Source organism: Tursiops truncatus, chromosome 3 (assembly GCF_011762595.2).
Source record: "Tursiops truncatus isolate mTurTru1 chromosome 3, mTurTru1.mat.Y, whole genome shotgun sequence".
NCBI classification, from domain to species: Eukaryota; Metazoa; Chordata; class Mammalia; order Artiodactyla; family Delphinidae; genus Tursiops; species Tursiops truncatus.
Window position 1 is genome coordinate 125,195,684 of NC_047036.1, and position 22,218 is coordinate 125,217,901.

Consider the following 22,218-nt stretch of genomic DNA (forward strand, 5'->3'; position numbering starts at 1 on the left):
AGGCCTCCATCCCCACCCTGCCTCCCCCACTGGAAAACAGCCTCTTTAAAAACTTACAGGCTCTTAGAGCTGCAGTGAACCTCAACCCAGGCCTCCCTGCAGAAGCTTGTCTCTGTGGCCTGAACCTGTTGGGAGACAATATTGAGAAGCTGCCCCAGGTGGTGGTTTAAATATCTTGTCTGAGAGGCTCGGTAAGTTTCTAGGAGCTGTGGCCTTCAAGGTAGGGGCAATGAAGAGCCTTGGGAGGTCTCGAAAAGGGTTTATTCCCTTCATTTATCAAATATAGGGACTTCCCTGGTGGTCCAGTGGTTACAAAGCCACCTACCAATGCAGGGGACATGGGTTCAATCCCTGGTCGGGGAACTAAGATCCCACATGCCACAGAGCAACTAAGCCCGTGCGCCACAACTACTGAGCCTGCACTCTAGAGCCCGCGAGCCACAACTACTGAAGCCTGTACGCCCTAGAGCCTGCATGCTGTAACTACTGAGCCCACGCGCCACAACTACTGAAGCCCGTGTGCTTAGGGCCCGTGCTCCGCAACAGGAGGAGCCACCGCGATGAGAAGCACACACACCGCAACCAAGAGTAGCCCCCGCTCACCGCAACTAGAGAAAGTCCATGTGCAGCAACGAAGACCCAATGCAGCCAAAAAGATTAATTTTTTTAAAAAAGTGTTTTTTTAATTAAAAAAAACAAAACAGTTTCTGAGCTCATGTTCTTACAGAGGATGGTGGAGGTAACAGTACCAACATTTTAGGACCAGCCTGTGACTTAGGGCTGTTGCTGGGCCCCTCTCCTCTCAGTCCCCTGTACCCCCTGTATCCGTGGGAACTCCCTCATTTCCTGGGAAGCCCATGACCTCAGCCCTCGGGGCATGTGGAGGAAGGTACAATGTCTCCAGAATGTGAAATCTTGCCAAATTTCCATTGGAAGGTCGGTTCTCATAAATATTGTATATTTGTGGAGAAGGAGGAAGAAGTGGCTAGCATGGAATCTGACCATTTCCAAAGTCTGGTTCCCAACAAAGAAGCCTCGATCATTGTTCTACTGTTAGAAGACAGAGTCAAGGTTTCTGGCCCTGGGAGACAGAGGTGGTCCAGCCCTAGGACCCAGGCAGATGCTGCAAGTAGTTGCCTAGTGTTAACAGTGATATCCCTCTTACACTCATAGCACTCTACAGTTTACAAAGCACATTTATATCCGTGACTTTATTTACTCCCGGCATCAATCCCATGTGAATATCAGATTTTCACAGAAGACAAAATTGAGGCTCAGGGAAGGGAAATAACCTGCCCATATTCATATAGTGAGGAAAAGGGGGCAGAGCTTGAGATGAAAGGCTGGGCCTCTGAGACCACTCTTGACCCCAACCCCACCCTAACCTTTTTCCCAGTTAGGGAATGAGCATTGGAAGTAGGCCGTGGTTAGAAGTGGGCACCCTGTCATTAGGCAGTGGACACAGAGCCAAAGGCCAACCAAATCATTTCTGATATGGCCTGGCTGTGCTCTACGGACAAACTTACATTAGAGGGAAATGTGTCTGGCGAGAGGGCTCAGTGCGCAAGGGATATGTTTTCTGAGTCAGCTCTGGAGAAAGTTCAAGGGTCGGGGTGACCCCAATCTCCCTCTCCACCAGCAGTGTGCTCTTGGAAAAAACTGGAACTGTTTGGCTCTTCAATCAAGCAATCACATAGCTATGTCCATAATTTTTTGTCTTCCATATTGGGATTCCTTTGCATTCTACCTCATTATCTCAACCACAGAGCCAGCTCTGACTCTGTCATTCCAGAATCACTTACAAATCTTGTTTTTTAGACCAATTCTCAGAATCACAGGCTCAGTGGGACCCTACAGATCATTTTGCTGGCGTCTCAGTGATAGCCCTATCACATGCTCCCAAGGTTCTTATTAGTCTCTACTTGTTTTAAATGTCTACCTCCCTGCTCCTTCCATCTGCTGACGACAAATTTCCTTTTGAGAATATAAAGAACAAAGCTTCTCCCTTTGCCTATGACAAGTAGTATCAGTCAGGATGGGCCAAGTTGTGCTGCATTAACAAACAATCCTCTTGGCGGCTTAGGCCAGCAAAGGCGTCTTTCTCACCTATATTACAAGTCCTGTGTAGGCCGCTATGCTCATCAGAATCACTCAACGACACAGAATGACAGAAGCTTTATCACGATACTTTCTTCCACAAGCACCATAATGGAATCAGAGGTATGTAGGCAGTGGATTTACAGCAGTCAATCATGGGTTCTGGAGTCTTAGCTCCAACCACTTATTTCCTTCAGGCAAATTCTTTCATCTAAAAAGATTGTCAGTTTTTTTATCTATAAAGTGAAGATCATGACAAAGTACCTACCTCACAGATTTTCTGTGAGGTTAACCAAAAGGATGAATGTAAACCCTTAGCCCAGAGTCTGGTTCATAGAAAGAATTCAATAAATGTCAGTTATTATGTATAATGTTAACATAGTATTATGTTAATAATGCCTACCATCTCCAGACAGAACAGTGCTCCTTTCCACTGTTCCTCATGTTGACCAGTTTGAATTCCTTCGAAGAGTTCTTTTTTTTTCTGCAAGTCATTTTCACATTATTTTTATGCATTTTATCTCATGAGAGAGGCCCTAAGCGTTCAGAGCTGAGGCACAAAAGGATACATCCGTGTGTCTTGCCAACCCCAAGCAATTTATCCAGTTCAAGATACATTACCAAGTCCTTCTGAGGAGTCCAGGGAAGGGAGGTCAAATCTGGAGAAGAATCCTGGCTTGAGATACAACCCTATGGTAGAGAGACACAGAAATCAAACTGTAGAATGTCAGAGTTGGAAGAGACATTTAGAACAAGCAAGTCTCATCATGTCTTCTCTTTTACAGATGGGGAAACACAAGTCCAGAGAGGGAAAGGGACTGCTACAATGTCACACAGCAATTCAGTGTCAGAGCTGGGGCCAGAGCCCACTTCCTTTAATCCCAATCTTGGGGCTTTCTGCACATCACGTAAGGAGATAACATTCTCTACCACTGGGTGAGGAGGGGGCAGATCTCTCAGAATTATGGCTTGTCCTCATTTCACAGAGTTGTACTCCGACAGAGTTGTAAAGTTAAGAACTTTATAAACATTACCTTATTAAGGCTTCTTGGAAACCCAAAGTCACAGCTCCTCTGGGTCATGGGACATGCGTTGAGCATCCAGTGAACAAACAAAGGGTAATGTTACATTTTTCACTTCGTTTAGGAAACCTGGCTTCTAATTATAGGATTTGTTTAACAGTGCCGGGGTGGTTTACAAAGGCCTGGAGTCAGCCTGCAGTCCTCAGGGCTGCTGAGGAGTGTCAGATGGGCAGACACGGATGGGGTGGGGGTGGGTAGCAGGGAGGGGACCTCAGCAGCAAAGGGGAGAGAGGGATGAGCAAAGTCAACTTAAGCTGAGGCCTGGAGGGGGCTATTAATTTTCCCTAATCCCATCAACCAGGTTGCTCCCATTTGGAAATTATCTCCAATAACCCCACCCTGTTACCATAACGTTTCATATCTGGGCAGTGCATCAATTTGCTCTGTGGCAAGCAGGTGAGACAAGGACCACATAACTCTTGGGTTCTATGAACAACTGAGCCCCCTGCAATAGCAGTCAGGATTAGTGTCCCCCTCCCTGGGGAAAAATGGAATAGGAGCTGGCTTGATCTCCATGGTTATTTAAATAAATATATTTTAAGTAAGGTATTTTTTAAAATAAATCTTTATAAATTTTGTAAAGTACTATAATACGAATGTATTAGATGCCCTTAACACAAATAAAAAATAGAAATTAGAAGTAAAAATAGAAGTCTGTAATATTATATACAATAACTGTATATATAACTATAGTATAGACTATAACTCAGCCCCTTTAGTTAAGCTCATTACCTCAATGTAAATCAGGAAAAAATCAAAACCAGAAAACTACAATGAAGTAAGGCAAAATCACCCAAATTCCCACATTCTTGCAAACGGCTAACAGTGCATTTTCACGCACATGTGCAACCACACGCACACTCACACATGTTACAGGGTGTTCGTTGGCACCATTCAGGGTGCGATTACTGCAGCTCAATTGGTCCTCAGACTTCAAATGTTCAAGGCCCATATGCCTGTAAGGGCAGGAAGTCAGACCTGCAATGTAGCCACTCTCCCCAAGGTTCTTACCATCTTCCTCTTATGCACCCAGGGGTCCCCCTAGTCCTAACAGGTGTGTTGGGGGTGGGGTCAGTGTTGAGTCCCATCTGGTGCTATATCAGTGTGCTGACAATGATAGAAGGATATGAACGTCCAAGCAGAAGCTGGTCTTGGTGAGTCATATCCCAAACTGTGGGTCATGTTCACAACTCCCAAAGGGGCCACAGAGGTGAAAGCTAATATTCTCCCTAGACCAGGGAAGGGCTCCAAGCTAACCGCCCAGGGCCCTTCAACAAGGGCGAACCTGTCCCACTTCCTATCAGCATTTGTATACCAGGGAGTCACAGAATTTTTGAGGGCTGTGCCACACCATTGTCCCTCCCCTACAACCACTTTTCCCTGGCAATCAGCACAAAAGGTTTGTTACATCCCTCTCCCTGCCTTTCCCAGAAATACTCCCTTCAGGCAGTTCATAATGACCTTCTGTCCTGATCTGTCCGTGCAGTGGACTAAAGGACAGACAAAACACAAACTTAACCTCCAGCAGGGCACCTTACTACATCCACAATTACCCCTACACACAGACACATCATTTATTTTGTTATGGTAAAAATATGCATAACATAAAACCGAACATTTTAACTATTTTTTTAATTAATTAATTTATTTGTTTTTATTTTTGGCTGCGTTGGGTCTTCATTGCTGTGCGCGGGCTTTCTCTAGCTGCGGTGAGCGGGGGTTACTCTTCGTTGCGGCGTGCGGGCTTCTCGTTGCAGTGGCTTCTCTTGTTGCGGAACACGGGCTCTAGGCACGCAGGCTTCAGTAGCTGTGGCACATGGGCTCAGTAGTTGTGGCACACAGGCTTAGCTGCTCCGCGGCATGTGGGATCTACCCAGGCCAGGGCTCAAACCCGTGCCCCTTGCGTTGGCAGGCAGATTCTTAACCACTGTGCCACCAGGGAAGCCCCCATTTTAACTATTTTCAAGGGTACAATTAAGCTTTGAAAAATTGATTTGATGACAATTATAAGTACTTCTTCACTAATTGTCTCTTACTTACCTCTCAGAATCAAACTCTGTCAATGAAACAAAAACGTCTTATGCTCATCAAAGAAAACACATGGAGCTTGATTTTGTTTTTAATTCTTTTTTAAAAAGTAATTTTATTTATTTTTATTTTTGGCTGCGTTGGGTCTTCGTTGCTGTGCGCGGGCTTTCTCTGGTTGTGGCAAACGGGGGGCTACTCTTCATTGTGGTGTGCGGGCTTCTTATTGCAGTGGCTTCTCTTGTTGCAGAACATGGGCTCTAGATGCCCGGGCTTCAGTAGTTGTGGCACGCGGGCTCTAGAGCACAGTCTCAGTAGTTGTGGCGCACGGGCTTAGTTGCTCCGTGGCATGTGGGATCTTCCCGGACCAGGGCTCGAACCCGTGTCCCCTGCATTGGCAGGCGGATTCTTAACCACTGCGCCGCCAGGGAAACCCTGGAGCTTGATTTTTTAACAGCACTTTTCAAATCATATGTTCCGAATGATCACCTCTGAGCTGTGCCTTTCGGGTCGAATTAGCACGAAGTCAGGGCTGGGGGTTAGGGACAGGTTGGAGGTGAGAACATGAAGTGTGAGATAAAGCTCATAGGACCTCAGGGCTGGAAGGGACTTGCCAAGTTGTCATCAGCCTGTTTGCATTCCTCTAGCATCACAGAACTCATCACTTTACCAAGACAGCCCATCAGCCCATCTCATCCTTGAGTTAATCCACTGACTCAAAAAAGTCCTTCCTGCATAGCTCTAAACGCCACCTTCCTGAAGGTTCTAACCGTATCAGCTCAACCTCTTCATCGATCACCTGTAGAGGTGGAGCAGCTCTGCCCGGCCCCCTGAGTCTCCTGGTCTTCAGGACCCTCACCCTCCTGCTAGGGATTCCCTTGTCCCTGACTGCACACACCCTCTGAGGACACAGAACTCATCAAACACACTCTCATACCCAGCCCTTAACAAGAAGCTCCCCTCACCTCCTAAGATGTCTTATTCACACATACAAAGCCAGAGTCTCACTGACCTGTTTCCTCTGGGAGCAGAGGGATTTCACGGCTGCCTTGCCACAGTGTGGAAAGAAAAGCCACTTCACACAATGGTTAATAGACGTAAAGCACTAGTAACTCCCAGGAGAGGGCACGGGAGGAAAGAGAAATGGCTTCAAAAATGTTTGAGACAGATATATGGACACTGAGTCACATATGGCTGCCGTTTAGTCAGCCTTCTGAGACATTTTGGTGCCAGGACACCTCCCCTCCCAGGACCTGCCTGCAGGTTGCTTCTGTTCCTTGTTCTCGCCTCTGGTAACAGACCTTACGATAACGGAGACTGTTGGCTCACAGGGGTGGCCAACTCATGCTTGGCCAGGCACAGAGTTCTTGGGTGTTGAAATGGTGGGCCTTTCCATAACTCATACTGGTCACTTTTCTGTTTTCTTTTCTGTCTTGATGTAATATCTCTGATGCTACAGTAGCACAAGTAATAGAAGCATAACAAGTTTCACAGCCTCCAAAGTGGACTTTCCATAATTTCGATGGTTCCGTTGGGCTGGCTTTATCTTCACCCTGGGATCTGCTGGTGGTGCTTTGGAGTGTCAAACCAGAACACTGAACAGGAGCGGGGAGCGGGGGTTACAAGCCTTCCCTACCATGATCTTACAACCCAGGGGTGCGCTTGTGAATGGTATCCATCTTCTAGGTTCAGGAGGGAAGGGGATGACATGAATGGCAAGCCTGCTGTGTGCCAGGTGTGATGTCATAACCCTTAAAATAAATACCTGGCATTTACTGAGCACTTACTCTGGAGCTGCACAGGGCTAACTGCTTCGTAAGCATGGTCTCGCTTCGTCTTCACAGCAATCCTGGGAGGTGGGGGCTCTTTCTGGCCCCATTTTACAGAGGAGGAAAGTGAGGTTCACAGATGTTAAATACAGTTCCCATCCCCACTCCCCGTGGGAAGCAGCAGAGGCAGTACTGAGCACAATCTGGCTCCATATTTGACCCATCCCCTAGGACTGCAGGGGCAACACCAAAAGGCAGGACCTATGTTTCCCATTTCACAGAGGAGTAAAGTGAGGCTCAGAGCAGCAGTTGAAGAACTGTGCCCAGACCTCACAGCTAAGAAACAGCAAAGGCAGGAACAAACACACAGGCCTCCCGACAAGGGAATTCTTTCCTCAGAAGGAACAAAGTCAGGGTGAAGCTCCTCCTACTAGACTGGGAGCCTCTTAAGGTCAGGGACGGTGTAGGGTTCAGCACCCCACACCCCTGGAGCTGCCCCGTACAGGATGGTCTGAGGCCGTGTGCTGGAGGGAATCCTGCGCTGAGGGAGGGGAGAGAGAGGGAAGCAGTCCCATGTGGACCAGAGGTCCAGGGGACTGTGGATGAGAACGTGAATGAAGGTAGCTGGGGTCCAGCCAGCCTGGCCACAGAAGGGAAGCTCTGAGCAACAAGGCCACTGGGAGGAGCCCTCCTCCAGCCTCAGCGGCCACTCCTATGCCCACAGCCGCCGTCCACAGACATCTTCCCGGCTATCCCTCACAGGCACTGCAGGAGGCCTGGGGACTCATACCCTCCCCAGGGGGAGTTGTGCTCTCCACAATGAGCTAGACAACAAGCAAGTACATCAGTAGATATGTAAAATATAGGCACAGTCCTGGAGGGCAACAAGCAGGGACAGCAATAGAGAATAATGTGGCGGCCAAGTAAGCGTCTCCCAGAGGTGACTTTTCTTTATTTTTTTTTGAGGTACGCGGGCCTCTCACTGTTGTGGCCTTTCCCGTTGCAGAGCACAGGCTCTGGATGCCCAGGCTCAGCGGCCATGGCTCACGGGCCCAGCCGCTTCGCGGATGTGGGATCTTCCCGGACCGGGGCACGAACCCGTGTCCCCTGCATCGGCAGGCGGACTCTCAACCACTGTGCCACCAGGGAAGCCCCCAGAGGTGACTTTTGAGCTGAGACCAGAAGCAGGAGGAGAAGCCAGCTATGGGAAGCTCTGGGTAGAGGGCACATCTGGTGGAGAGGACTGCAACTGCAAAGGCCGAGAGGCATGAAAAAACACTAAGGACCCTATAGGAGGCCAACGTGGCCACAGCATAATGAGAAAGGGCAAGAGACAGGCGTTTCTCAGGACTAGGACTTCAGGGGAAAGGGAGCCCCAGTGGTGAGTCCCCAGATTCCCTCTCCTGCCCCGTCGCAGCCCCCTGTGTGACAGGCGCAAGCCCTCTGGGGCCCCAGCCTTCTTTGCACAATGATGGGGTTGGCATCCAAGGGTCCCAGCTTTCTGGAGAGAGGATTTCCTTCCTCCTGGTCCCCCATCCCCTGCCATTCCCACCACCTTCTGGACCCCAGGAGCCAGGACTGGCGTCTGCCCCGCTGGGGGTTCCCAGAAAAAAAATCTCAGAACTCCCACTCCCGTCCTGGGACACAGGGGCCAGGGAAGAGGGAGGAAATTCTCACACACAGCTTGCTCCCAGGGAGTTTGCTCATGTTCCCAGGCTGACAACTGGCAACCCTCAGAACTCCGGCCCCTACCCCCTTCCTCCCCCTCCTCTCCCTGCCTCCCGCTCTCCCCCGGCCCCCCTTCTTCAGCTTAATGACTTCCACATGGGCCTCTGGCAGCTGGAGCCAAGCCTCCCAGCATTGTCTGAAATCTCCAAATTTAGAAGAAATATGAAAATTGTCAACCACTCCTTCCTTAGGGGGTAAAAGCAACAGTCGGCACCAGGGGCAGGTCAAGGCGAGGCGGTCACGTGGCAGGCGCCTGGGCCAATGGGGGCCCTCAGAGGACTCAGCACCCGCCTCGCCCCAACACCAGGCTCGCCTCTTCAGCTCATATAAGGTAAAAGGCAGAGGGGCCTTTGCAGCCAGGGAGCGGCGGGCAAGGGGCTAAGGGGAGGGGGGCCCAGTGCCAACTGTTTAAAAGTGCCCCTGTGGCAGTGGCAGTGGCAGTGAGGGGTGCCAAAGGCCCAGTCAAGTTAGTTGAGAAACCATCCCCGAAACGGGCTGGCCCACGTCTCCAGGCCACAAGGAGCCACACTTGGACCAGACCCCAGGAGAGGTAAGAACCAATGGCAAACAGGGGTCTGCGAGTCATTGGCGGGGTCGGAGGTGGGGGGGGGGGGTGCGCTCTGTGGTATCCTCCCCGGGGGGATGCTGTGTCCAGGGGCTGGTCCTTGCTCTCCTGCTAACCCACTCTGGGCCTCAGTTTCCTCATCCGCGCAGGGGCTGAACCGGATGATCTCTAAGCGCCCATCCTGCTCTGACCGATGTGCAGGATCTGTGGTCCTGTTGGCTTTGAGGACTCCTTGTGGCTGTGGTTAAATGGGGGGGTGGGAGCAGCGGAAGGGGACACCGTCACTGGCCCACCGCCTGAGCGTCACCTGAGTCTGGGCCCGTCTTGCTGGCTTCGCTATAGACAGTGCTTATTCCTTGTCTATGAGGTTTGATTTCTCAGCTCTAAGAGCCTGGGGCTCCTGGCAAGGAAAACTGTTTTCAAATAATGGTTTCAAGAAGCAAAGATGTTGGAGAAGCGATGTCAGCTCAGGTTCCAGCAGACAGGCAGAGAGGCAGGGAGGCCGGGGCTGGGACGCAGCCGTGGAAAGGGCACACTGGCTGGGGGCTGGGGGCGTAGGCTCCAGCCTCAGCTCTGCCTCTCACTACCTGGCCCTGTGGCCTTGGGCAGATGCCCTACCCTCTCTGGGCTGCAGTTTCCCATCTGTACTGTGAGGCCATCGGACAACATGGTCTCCATGCAGGATGTGGCTTCTGAGCCCCGTCTGAGCCGAGAGGGCAGCTAATGTTGGGAAGTTTCCCCAGGAGGCCCTGAGCTGAGTCTGCCATTTGACAACAGGCTTAGGGGCCAAGCAGACCCAGAGCCGGGGGAGCTTTGGGAGGTTGAGACTCGGGTGATAGAAGGGAGCTGTAGTGTCTGACTGCAGGCTTGGCCAAGGGAAGGGTCGGCTCACAGCCCTGAGACCTCAGGATGAGCCTGGCCCTGAGGCAGCCTCGGCTGGGGCTGGGGCTGGGGCTGGTCTCTAAATTCAGTGTACTAGGGGCTCAAGACCTTGGAAAGACGGGGACAGAAAAGACAGCAGAGCGGGTCAGGGGGATGAAGTGGTGGGGCCAGGGGACTCAGAGGAAGGCAGGGGACTTGCAGTGGGGAACGTGGGAGGCAGGGCTGGGTAGAGCAGAGGCCTGGGTCACAGCCGGCAGACGTGCAGGCAACGTGGCTCTTCTGCATATGCTGTGGCCACATCTGGGGCCCAGAATGGACACAGTCCTCCAGCACCAGCCTGCCCAGCACCCTCACCTCCCCACTTTTGGTTATGCAAGACCTGAGGCCATAAGAGTCCAAAAGCAGACTCTGGAACCCAATCCAATTGCCTGGGTCCCATTCTGGCTTTTTTACTTACAAAACAAGTGACCCTGGGGAAGTCACTTGCCATCTCTGAGCCTCAGCTTCCTCCTCTACAGAATAGGTATGGTCTTGGTTCCGACCTCACTTGGCTGTCATGAGGAGTGAGGGACACAGGTACCGAAGATCAGGATAAACGGGGCTGATATTCATTACAATTAGGCCCTACTCCTCTTGTGAGGCAAGATGACCTTAGCTGTGTTTATAGGGAAGTGGGAATGAGACCCGGCCAGGGAGCACCCTGAGTTGCCTAAGAGAGAACAGGGTCTGGAAAGAGGCAGGACAGGTGAGTTCAGAGGTCAGAGGTTAAGGGGCACAGAAGAGGGGTCAGCTTGAGATGCTTAATGGGCTAGATGAAGTCTCCTTTCCTGCATTTATAGGGCATTTTGTGGGCAACGTGTCTCAAAGTGCGGTGTCTGAAGCACTGCATGCTCATCAACTGACAGGGAATCCTGAGTGGGGCCCAGGAAGCTCCATTACAAGCTCTCCAGGGAATCCTGAGCACATGGAGTTTTGAGAATACTGGGCTGTCAAGCAGCCTGGTACCCTCACAAACACAGCTGAGGTAACTGAACCCACAAAAAGAGAAACTGCTCTAGGCCACCTGGAGAGCTGAGGGCAGAGCTGGAACAGAACAAGTCTCTGCCCAGCCCAGGCCTCTGTAAGGTGGTGCGGATAGGAGAATTACACTGTGATGATGACAGTACAGGCCTAAGACCTTTATACAAATTACTTCACTTAATCTTCAGAACAACCCTGTGAGGTAGGTACAACTATTATCCCCATTGTACGGATGAGGAAACTGAGGCACAGAGAGGTTAAGCAGCTTGCATAAGGTCACACAGCTCGTGAACTATTAAACCTGGACAGCGTATGTGTGCCAGCTGCCCCAGCTCCTCTGTCCCCAGGGGTCTCCTACCTCCTGCCTTGCTCCTTGGACACCACACCCCACAACTCCTAGGGACCTTCCAAAGTACCTCATGAATTTGTATGGGGGATTTCCCCCCTGCCAGGTACTTGGCTGAATCTCTTGCATTATCATTTAATCCTCCCAGGATTACCCTGAGGAAGGAATCAGCATCATTACATCATCCTAATTTATAGGGAAAGAAACCACTGGAGCTTACCCAAGGTCACATGGCTAGGAAGTGGCAGACGGGATTTGAACTCAGTCTACAAAATGCATGCTTGTAGCCTGCCCACCAGGGCACCTCTGAGCACAATGATGAGGGATCCCACTTCGTAGAGGAGACCAAGGCTAAACGGGTGACCACACCAGAGCTTGAACCCAAGTCTTCTAGTTCCAAGGCTATTGCTCTTCCTTGAGCCCCACCACTGCCCCAGGACAGAAAGGAGTTTGCTTGTCACTTGTCCCTAGGATCCACATGGCAGCTCCTGGGGCAAAGTCAGCCCTTTCCCAGGCTGGCTTGTTCCAGGGAAGAGCTGACACATATAGCCCCGAGGAATACCAGTTCCAGGCCTGGTGCCGCCACTGACCCTCGGGGCTGTGTCTGATTCCCTGTGTGAGCCTTGAGAGTTAGGGGAGGTGGCCTCTGAGGTCCTCATCTCCAGGTTATGCCTGGGCCCTGCCTCAATAGTGATTTCCCAACTAAACAGTCCCTGGGACTCAGGGCCATGGGGTCGTGCAAAGAATTGTGATAAAGATTTTTTCCAATTATGGTTATTATGACCCTTTTTGTCCATATCTCCTGGGGCACATGAGCCAGAGTTTGTCTGGGGTTCATATCTAGAGAGGGACTGCTAGGTTCTGGCGTGCACACCTGTCAACCTCACAGGAAAGTAGATTATTTTCCAGAGTGGCCAAAGCACGTCACAACTTCCACCAGCAGAACGTGAGCACTCCCCTCCTTGACAACACTTGAAATTATCTGAATTCTTAAAGTATACATGTTACACATTTTACTCTGTTCTTATTGAATTTGTATAATTAAGAACGTAAGGAAGAAACAGAAATGCTGCAACACTACTGTCCACATGGGTATCTAGAAATTTGCCCTACATGCACCAAGTCGCAGGGTAGCCTGCAGGCCCTGGGGTGGGGATGGGCACAGCCTACGTGGCCCTCCCCCAGCCCAGCAGTATGCAGTGGCCACGGGCCAAGGAGAGGTTGCCTGTGATGGTCTGCAGGAATTCGGAGGAAAGAGCCCACAGTGTCTGCCACCTCCTAAAGGCCTGTCTAGACAGTCCTGGCCCCATGGGGCTTCACCACACATGGCGAGAGCCCGCAGAGGCCGGCCCCCTCCCCTCTTGCAAAAGAGGCTTGTTGGTGACAGTGCTTCACCACCAGAAACCTTTTCTCCAATTCAAAACAGAAATGCACAGCATGAGTCACCCACTCTCGTGGCCCATGGATCACCCACTCATCAGGCCCCTTTTCGTTTGGATGAGAAAACAGAGGCTGACTCTGGAGCCAGGGGCCTTTCCAGTATGGGCTGCATGAATCCTAGTGCCCAGGTGATGAGGGGACCAGGCGGGTCAGAGCACTGCTAGAGTGGGGCTAAGATGCAGCAGGCTGGTTGTTAAAGGTGCCAGAGGGGAGTCAGGCTGCCTGGGTTTGAATCCCAGATCTGCCTAATATCAGCTGTGTGACCTTGGGCATGATAAGAGTACCTGCCTCGTTAGATTATTGCATTGTCTGGATTAAATGAGTTAAAACTCATGAGGTCCTTAGAACAGTGACTGACACATAGTAGGTACTGAATAAAAAATAACTGCCAAAAGGCAGTTTCTTTGCGGGGAGGAGGTGCCGTACTGGACCCCAACTCTACCTTCCACCTAGGGGGATAAGCTGCCCTTGCTCCTTCAGAAATAACAATCGTCATATATCAAGTCTTCCCAAGCGGCCAACGCTCCATCCAGCACTCTCTGAGGTAAATAACATTAACCCTCTGGGAACTCAGAGGCTCAGAGAGGTTTAGTCATTTGCCCAAAGTCACACAGCTTGTAAGAGGCTCAGCTGTGGCTCAAACCCAGGTCTGGATGACTCCAGAACCCATGCACATATACTCTAGCACTGCCCCCCTGAGTCTGTGAGCAAAAGCTACTTCTGGTTCTACCCGTCTAATAGGAAAATTCTTGGCATTTAGGAAGGGGGCCATTTGAAGCACGATGCCTCCTTCTAGATTAGGCATTGTTATGGTAAGATATAAACAGAGCCCCCCCAACTCCCATCCCCACGCCTGCTCAGGGGCAAAAATGCAGACAGTTCTCACCAGTGAGCACACCTTACTGTGGGCTGAGTACCCCTGGGGGCCTGTTCAGTCCTGGGCTGCCCTTGACTGTCACAGCTCATCAGTTATTTGAGGATGGGGTAGTCAGCTAGTCCATTTCTGGAAGAAGCAGCCTCACTCTTGCACATTCCCGAGAACCCAAACCAGCCACAAGCACAGGTCACCTCCTCTAAGGTCCTCCTCGGACCCAAGCCATGCACCAAGGGAGATGGAAAACACACTGGGCCCTGCAAACTTAACAGGGACACTGCTCAGCTGCCACTAGCTTTTGCCCCATACCCTCCTCCTCCTTCAGAGAAACAGGGATGGGGTGAAGTGTTCAGAGGGAGGCCGCCGCCTAGGGAGGCCATCCGTAGTGGCCACGACACCACCCTGGCTGGGCTGCTGGGCTCAGAGGCCACTGGTCAGTCTGCCTGGAGCCTGCCGGACCTCAGACATGTCACCCAACAACCCCACTGAGTCTGAAGGCATCTGACGAGATAAGCTGAACAAGATGGGGAGAAAGGGAAAGAAACAGGCTAAGACTCTAGCCCTGGCTCTATAGCCAACAGAGAAGTAAGTTCATCAGTCCCTTTGGGCACTTCAGGCCGAGATGCTCCATGATTTGGGATGGAAGGAGGACAGCTCTGGTTATCCCACGTATGACAACGGATGCCCAGACTCTCAGGGAAGGAAAACCTGGGGTAGGGGTGGTCAGAGTAGCAGGGGCACACTTTGGATAGACCGAGAAGAGAGGAAAAGGCATTCCAGGTAGAGAGTTCTGTGTACGAAGGTAGGGAGGAGGAAAGACATTTTCAGGAGAAGAGCAAACAAGCCCACTTGGCTGTTTGAACCGAGAGCAGGTCGAGAAGCCCTGTAAGGTTTGAGGCTGGCAAAGTGGCAACAGCCTGGTTGCAGAATGGCTTTGATCGCCAGAAACCAAAGCCCCAGAAGATGGAAGAAGTGCTCCTTGACATCTGCCTCTGGGAGGGAAATCTGTACCCTCCCCCAAAACACCATCAGGCCAAGAGCCTCAGTGCAGGGAGAGAATTGGGAATTTGGGCATTGTTGACTCTGAGATGTCAAATAATGGGACAGGAGACCTTGGGGTGAGATTAGGAGGGGTAGTAAGGCTGAGGGCTGCAGCCATCAACTTTAAGATTTGAAGAGCTTTCTGGGGATCAGGAACTTGTTCTTTGTAGCCCAAAAGGACAGGGCTTGCAGCCCCAGAGAGGTAAAGGTCAGCGGGATATTCAGAAGGAGACTTCGATAGCCTGTCCAAAGAGAGACTAGGTGATTGGGAAGCAGTGAGCTTCCCATCACCAGAGGTATGCAAGTTTAGCAGGGACATTCTAGAGAGAAGTTCAGCATTAGAGGAGGTTGGGCCTCATGGCCTTTCCCACCACCAGCCTGGGACTTCACATCACAGCTTAGCTGCCCTGGGACAATCTTACAGGGTTGAGCCCCCCGGCTGCCTGGATGTCAGATTCCCAGCTAGGCATGACATCAGTTCTGCCCTGATTTCACACAGGGGCCTCTAGGGACCTCCCTCCCTCCCACTTCCTTCCACCCCTTCCACCCTTCCACTGCTGCATTCTGCCCTTCCCAGGGAGCACCAGGCCTGACCAGAGACACCTGGAGCCTGGTTGTGACACCAGGTCCCTGGGGGAATATTCCACCGAGCAGGAATGAGGCAGGGGGGCCAGCGTCCCGGGGAACCCTGTTCACATGCCCCACAGAGTCTGCATGGAAATTCCAGGAGGATCACAGGGAAGATTCCAGTTTAGAACAACATGCTTTATTTTTGTCCCCCTTTCTTTCCTGTTCCTCCTTTCCCCCAGCGGTGGGAGAGGTGGTCACAGGAAGCTGGAAGATCAAAGCAAGTGTCCTCATTGGGCAGAATCACAGGAAGACCAGTGTGGAGAGATGGGGGTGCTGGGAAGAGAAGGAAAGGACCCAGATGGGCCTGGGGAGGTGGACACCACATGGGAGAGGGTGGAGGGGAGGGCAAAGTCAAGGGGATAACGAAACCTGGGCAGGGTGGTGGGCGGTGGGCATGATCATCGATCAGACCAGCAGGCATTCCTGGACACCCAAGACTAGAGTTACATTAGCTCTGGGTTCAAGTTGGGGTTAGAGAGTCAGCCAAGTTTCCCAGAATAGACAGTGGATATCAGGATTGGAGCTTCCAAGAACCTTGGGCACTAGGTCCCGGCCTTAATGGACTGTAAAGCTACAGAGTACTACTAAATCCATCTCTTCACCCTGGTGATCCTGGTAGATGTTTAATAAACACTCCTGGTGTTGAAACTCATAACAACCAAGTCCTGTTAGAGCTGAAAGGGACCTTTAAGCTCATCAAAGCCACCTCCTCGTGTTACAGATGCAGGACCTGAGGCCAATGATGGGGAGAGACTTGCCCAAGATCAGACTGCCAGAGTGGCCACCCAGTCCTGTGCATCCTTCTTTGCCCCTTCCCTGCCTTCTAGATGGAGACTGTGGTATGGTCCTTACAGCCAAAGGAGGGAGACAGAGAAGAGGCAGTTACCCTGCCAGGACATAACTGTCTCTAAGAGGTAGTCAGAGGATAATGGCGTATCTTCAGTTCTGGCAGCTCTGCCCAGGAAGGTGCTTTTCCTGGCCAGACGTGGTCCCCAAAGTTGTCAGCTGCTGCAGATGGGAGGCCTCCTACAGAGGAAAGAGCTCAAGGCTGGGAGGGGAAGCCCTTGGTTCTTTTCCTGGCTCTGCCCCAATTCACCACATGACCTTAACTTGACCTGAGATGAGGTCCTCTCTGGCCTCAGTGTGCCCAGTGAGGGGCTGGACCCAACCAGCTTGGACAGTCAGAGATTTCATCCATAATCTGCCTCAGTCTCCTCCTCTCTTTCTCAGTCCATCTTAGCTTTTGCTTCAGAACAGGAAGTAGGTCAGGCACAGGAAGAAACAGCAGCCTGCAGATTCCCCTCTGCCTGGGAGCAGCATCCTCTATGCCCCACCTTTGCTTTCCAGCCTTGGAATTCCCAGAGAGGCAAAAAGCTGGGAAGGCCCTTATGATCACTCCAGTGATCGATCTGAGACCAGAGAAGTTCCGCAGATCGCTCAAGGTCACACAGCAAGTCACATGTAAACTCCGAGTGGGCCTTAGCTCTCCTGACACTCAGACCACACTGTCCTCCAGAATAATGGGCATGTAAGCCATCCTCATGTGAACCTAGAGACTGACTTACCTTGACATTTCAAACCCCTACATGGGGAGCCCACAATCTCTGCCCCTCTCTGGGACTCAGTTTCTTCTATCAAACAGGGTGATGGGGTGGACCAGATGTCTCTAGGAGCCCTTGCACCCCAGGACCCCAGGGTTTTCCAGTGTGGCAACCTCAGCCCTTTCTGCACAGAGGGTGGGTCTACCTAGGCCAGGAAACCCCACCAAGTCACAGCCTCCATCCAGCCCTGTCCCACCCCAGACCCCAGGGCCAGGCTTCATCGAGAACTACAGGCTCCAGCCCAGCTCCCCTGGAGGATCTGGATTTTTCTTACCATAAAAGGGCAAGCGTGCCTCTCTCGGTCCCTGCTGCCAGCCCCACTGGGGGAAAGGCTGAGCTATTTTTAGAAAACTCAAGGGTTTGCTCCTGAACTCAAGATGGAGCCCATCTGAGCCCGCACCGGGGGAGCCCCCTCTCCATCTCCCTCACCCACCTTCCCTCAGTCTTCCTCCCTCTTCGCCCATTGCTGTCTCTTCCCTCCCTCCTCATCTCTCTGTCTTTGTCCTGTTCTCACTCTCACTCCATCAATCCCCCTTCGTTTTTTCTCTCCCTCTCCTCCCCTCTTTCTCCCCCCTCACTTCTCCCTTCGCCCCAAATCTTCTCAGTCAGCTCCCCTCCCTAACTTCCCTCCCTCAGATCTTGTTTTAGGTGGTTGGAAAAGTAACATATCTGCACCCCCCACACACACTCTTTTCTTAAACACTATTTACAACATAAATTCCAAACATCCGCCATCTGGTTCTAGGAAGGGCCAAAAGATATTTAGAAAAGGAAGTCATGATTATTCCATCTTCAAGCCAAAGGAACTCAAAGGCCCTTCTCTCTCCCGCCTTCCTCCCAGGGACCTTTGTTAAGATCTGACCGATTAGGATCCTTCCGTGAGTGGAAGGGGTCAGTCCCAGCTGGGCCTCTGACCAGCTGCATCACTTTGAGCTTGTTGCCTCTCCTCTCCGTGTCTCAGTTTCCTCATCCGAACAATGGGAACGCAACTAGGGTGCCTTCAGCACTAATGCTCTGAGGCTGCACGTCTTGCTGCACGAAATCCCAAGGTGTGGGTCCCTGGGGCCTGCCTTGGGCTGGGCAGTGAGGGTGAGATGGGAACAAGGGGAGTGAGAGGCAGCAGGGGAGCTCCAGCCTTAACCCTTGATGCCCGGTGCCTTTCACTCCATGGAGAGCTATGCATTCCTTCATGCAGGGGGATGGGATGGAGTCAAACCATCCCCCTTTATCTGAGACTGTGGACACCATGGAGTCCAGTCTTCTCTCCACCACATCATGGTGAGGCCCAGAGAGGGGAAGGCACTTGTCTACAGTCACACAGCATGCCTACAGGAGACCTGGTCCCTAACCTGCTGCTCTTCCATCCAACACCTTCCAGAAGAAACCAACATTTGCATTACCCAGAAAGCATCACCCAGCCCAGCAAACTGGAACCCTGGGGGTCTCAGTTCTTTGCAAAGTGGACAGGACAGAAGGGAAAACTAACTCCTTTATCATGATAGTTTCTTCAAACAGACAGCATACAAGGGAGAAATGCTGTGAGAAGTCCCTTGTTTCCGGGGACGCCCATTGCCAGGGTGCACACAGCCTCCGCTTACACTGAACATGCTCTCCCTACTCACAGCTCCCTTTCCATAAGGCCGCTTTCCATAATACACACTTGACAGAATGTCATGAGATGCTGACTCCGGCTGTCGCTCTGCAAAAAGGGTGCCATAAATAGTCTGGTCCTACAGGGGAGCCTGAAAAATGCATGCTGGGCTGCCCGGAGCCAATCGTGATCCCCACAGGCACGAACTAAGTGACCCTGAGGGACTGCTGTAACTCCTGAGAGCCTCGGTTTCCTCATCTGCAAAACAGGGTTAAGAGTGGTTCCTAACTCACAAGTGACTGTGAGGATAAAATAAGAAACCCCGTGTAAAAGAAGCACTTAGCAAGTGTGGAGCACATCGGAGGCATCCAGCGTGTTAGCTGTAACATGTATTGGCCATTGGTAGGATTACGGCATGTCCCGGTGTAAGCTGGGTAGCTGGGAGCTGTTACCACTGTCACTGTTATCCCAGTCTGTTCACATTGGAAGGTCAGGGTGATGGGGAGTCTTGGGGATCCTAGTCTCTAACCCCCACCCTCCCAGATACCGAGCTGCTCGAGGTTGGGCTTGGAATTGTAGGAACTGTAGGTCGCTGGCCGGGGTCTAGGCCCCTTTTCTCTCCCTCTCTTCCCTTCCTCCTGCATCATCTTGTGACAGCCTCAGACTGTGTTCCCAGGGCTTGCTCGAAAGTCCCCAGCAGCGACCTTCCCTGGAGAGGAAGTGGGGAGCGTGTGAGGCTGGTGAACTCAGCTGGGCTGTCAAGGGGGTGGGAGGGCGCTCTGGGAATGGAGACCCAGAGGAGCCGCACAACGGAGGGGGCATGGAAAGGGGCCCCACACGGCAGCTCCCACCCCAGCTTCCACATCTTCCCTAGATGCCTCTTCGGACCTTTGCCCTCATCCTTCCTGCTTCTCGTGCTCCCAAGCCTGTGCCTTTTGCTGTGGGCCCAGCCCCGTGCTCATAATGGAAGCTGCAGCCACTTATTGTGGACTTACAATGTGCAGCAACTGTGCTTGCACTTGACATCTACCTCGTTTGACCTTCACAAACAAGCCAAGGTTCAGAGAGGTGAAGCCACCAGCTCAAGATCACACAGCTAGAAAGTGCAAGGGGGGAGATTCAAACACATGTCTGCTGGACTCCAGGGCGGGTGTCTTCTCAGTTCTTCCCAAACATATGCTGGAAACCCTAGGACCCTGGAGCCCAAGGAGAACACAAGCTATAGGACATGCACAAGGGTGAGAGAGCTGAGGAAGGGGAGCTGTGGGCAAAGAAGCCCCTCCAGAAAAAACCAGCGTAGGTGTGGGTGGGTGTGCTTGCATGGGGCCCCGACCTCAGCCATCTCCCACGGTAGTGCCATCTGGTTCCCAGATGTGGCCTCTCCCCAGCCCCTCGTATTTCTTGGAAACGAGCAAGGCCAGGAGAGGGAACAGGGGTTTTTGTGATGTCTGTGACGACGTGAGCTCCGTTTTGTGGTCATCCAGCCGACTGCTGCCCGAGCTCAGGAGACAGCTGGATTGAGCGTGAACAGCCCAGGGTTCAAGCTGGCCTCTGACACTCAGCAGGGGTTGACCGGGGTGCGTCGCAGAGCCTCTTTGAGCCTCAGTAAGCAAGGAAGCCATTCCTATCCCTGGCAGTGGTTTTGAGTGTGCCTTAAGTTACGGGAGGGAGCATTTTGCAGGCTGAAAGCCTCGTGCAGCTGGAAGTGGTCACAGGTGGCCCCAGGGCTGTCCCTTCAGTCTTGGTCACTGTGTGAACCCCGGATTTCCACCTACCCCTAAATAGCTCCTTTTCCACGTGCGAGGCTAGAGGTGGGGGCCAACGGTCAGCGGGGACTCTCGGCAATTTCCTTCCAGACCCATTCTTTTGCTGATGGGGTCTTGATGCGCTGGAAAGGGAAGGTGACCCCTCTTGCTCTTGGAGCCTAGAGCTCCTCTCTGAAAGCCAGGTAAGCATAGCAGAGATAATGGCAGCCTAGCAGCTGAAGGACAGACTCTCTGAGGCCTGGAAAATCTCAACAGCCTCAGCCTGAGGCTTCTAAGGGCCCAGCAACAGCCCAGGCTCATCCTCAAAGCCAGGAGCCCGGCAGCCCAGTCAGGACGAACAAAGGCCAGGGCTCTGGCCAAAGGGCACCCCAGCGTCCTCTGATAAGGGGTATCCTTGTTCCTTTCAGGCAAGGGCACTGGCTGGTGGGTGGCCGCCCCTGCAACCCTGACGCTGAAGGAGCAAACACCCCAGAGAGGGGCCTCCTGAAGACCTGAGGAGGGTAGGCGGCAGGGGCCCTGGACACAGACCTGTGAGTGCCACCCCACCTCCACTCACGGGCACCGACACCCCACCCTCCCCACCCCGCCAGCGATAAATTCCCCATCCCAGCCCTCAGGATGACCAAGAAACCAGGCCTCAGAACGGGAAGGGTTAAAGGAAGACCCTGCTGATTGACAGGGTGCCGGCAAGTCAGGGCTGTTGCGTCGGGATCGTAGGTGAAAAGAAATGGAACCAAAGAAGGGAAAACCCACCAGGAGCCAAGAATCCACCTCACGCCCTGCTCCCTACAAACCAGCAACGCAAAGCCTGCGTGCTCCCGAGAACAAAGGACTTGGGGGAGCTGTGGAGGATGGTGGTCATTTTCCCTGGAAAGGAGTAAATGGGGTCGGATTCTAGAAGCAGGGTGACCTGGGGCTGTGTCAGCCTCTGAAAACAGAACCAGCCCTCGGGGCTTTGAGAGCGTCAGGCGTGTGCTCGGATGCACAGTGCTTGGAATACGGTGAAGCTCTAGAAACCGTGAGCAGTTGTTTTTACCGTCCATCATATTCTTCCCACACTTACCAGCTGTTCGTGGAGCGGGCAGGGTGAGGGGCCAGCTCCATAAGACAGGTGGAGAAACTGAGGCCCAGGGAAGTGAAGGAGTTCCACTCAGAGTCATACAGACAGTCAAGGGCAGAGGGGGATTCTGGCACCAGATCTCTGGAGGATGGAAAAAGAGGAGGAAGATTTGGAAGTGAGCAGAGGAGGCAGGACTCGGACAAGGAGCTGACACGCCAAAGACAGCGGGCGCAGCCCAGGCTGCTTACATAACACAGCACACCTGTTAACCTCTGCACACCCCACACGTGTGTGCAAACGTGCGCCCCGGCACAGCGCACACACCTGGCCCTCATTCACTAGCAAATGAGCCTTGGAGACTGGGTCCAAACAAATTGCATTAGGAGGGCGGTAGGCGCCACCTCCCCCCGGCGCTGTCGGGCTCCAACACTGAGCAGGCCTGCAGATCTGCCAGCTGCGGTCTCTCGGCCACGCTGACAGGCCCTTCTCAGCCCCCTCCCCCCGCCCCTGGGCCCCAGGAAGGGGGCTGGGGTCCGAGAGAATGCCATGATGATGGATGGGCTGAGGGAGGTTCCAGGGCTAGCTCAAGAGCACACAGGATGTTCGTGCTTATGCGAGGCTCACTTCTGAGCTGTTCCCAGCAAACCAGCCCCACCTTCCCTCCCTCCCTCCCCTCCGGCAGCCTCTCCCACGGTCACTGC

At 52.5% G+C, this 22,218-nt stretch overlaps 1 protein-coding gene and 1 pseudogene across 5 annotated transcripts in view; one reads left to right on the forward strand and one right to left on the reverse strand.

The window, feature by feature from the left end:
- Nucleotides 1–22,218, reverse strand: part of IL17B (interleukin 17B) — a 67,619-nt gene that overhangs the window by 31,516 nt on the left and 13,885 nt on the right. For all 5 annotated transcript variants that reach the window (XM_073801871.1, XM_019924690.3, XM_073801869.1 and 2 more), the window contains exons 3-4: nucleotides 2,719–2,787; nucleotides 58–125 (exon numbers count right to left, since the gene is read on the reverse strand). The gene's annotated coding sequence lies outside the window, so the exon portion shown is untranslated. The remainder of the gene's footprint in view (nucleotides 1–57; nucleotides 126–2,718; nucleotides 2,788–22,218) is intronic.
- LOC109548223 (uncharacterized) overlaps nucleotides 1–22,218 on the forward strand; it is a 32,706-nt pseudogene that overhangs the window by 2,864 nt on the left and 7,624 nt on the right.